Below are 656 nucleotides of genomic sequence, written 5' to 3' on the forward strand. Positions count from 1 at the left end.
CTGCTTGGTGTAGACGATTTCCTTAGGTCGCCGATTTATTCCTACAGTTACGCTCACGAAGAGAGAAAAAGTTACATAACGCGCGCGGCAATAGAATCGAAAACGCAATGCGCGCGGATACGCTCGCCTTCCTAAATCGGGGAGGACGCAGGATCCGAAACCGCGCTTCTTCGGTCGGGTGTTGCGACCCTTGTGACGGACGATCAAAAAAACGTCACGTCACAATATATATATATATATTGTCACGTGCTCCCGTGAAATAACTAACTCGCGTGAGCACGGATCAAACAAGTGACGGGAATCGCGTACGATTCCCAGGAGGGAAGGTGGCAGCCCTCCGGGATGTGTCCCTCCGGCGATCGACGAGGAGCGGCGACACGAAAAATGGGCGCCAGACGTGCTCCAGGGCACGTCACCCGCGAGACGAAACTACGGCGCGATAGCGCGAATGAAATCCTTGAGCGCGACAACACTCGACCTTCAACCGCCGCTCCCGAGGTCGGTCGCACGAGGGCCGGCCGGCTCTACCTAACGGCAGAGGGGCAGGGCGAGGAAAAAGGGCGAAGGGATGGCGCGGGGCGGGCGAAAGAATTCGTACTCCGAGTTAGTAACAAAATGATAACAAGGTTTATTGGCTGTTTGGAACGGCAATAATA

Source organism: Wasmannia auropunctata, unplaced genomic scaffold, assembly GCF_000956235.1.
Source record: "Wasmannia auropunctata unplaced genomic scaffold, wasmannia.A_1.0 LD336116.1, whole genome shotgun sequence".
Classification (NCBI taxonomy): domain Eukaryota; kingdom Metazoa; phylum Arthropoda; class Insecta; order Hymenoptera; family Formicidae; genus Wasmannia; species Wasmannia auropunctata.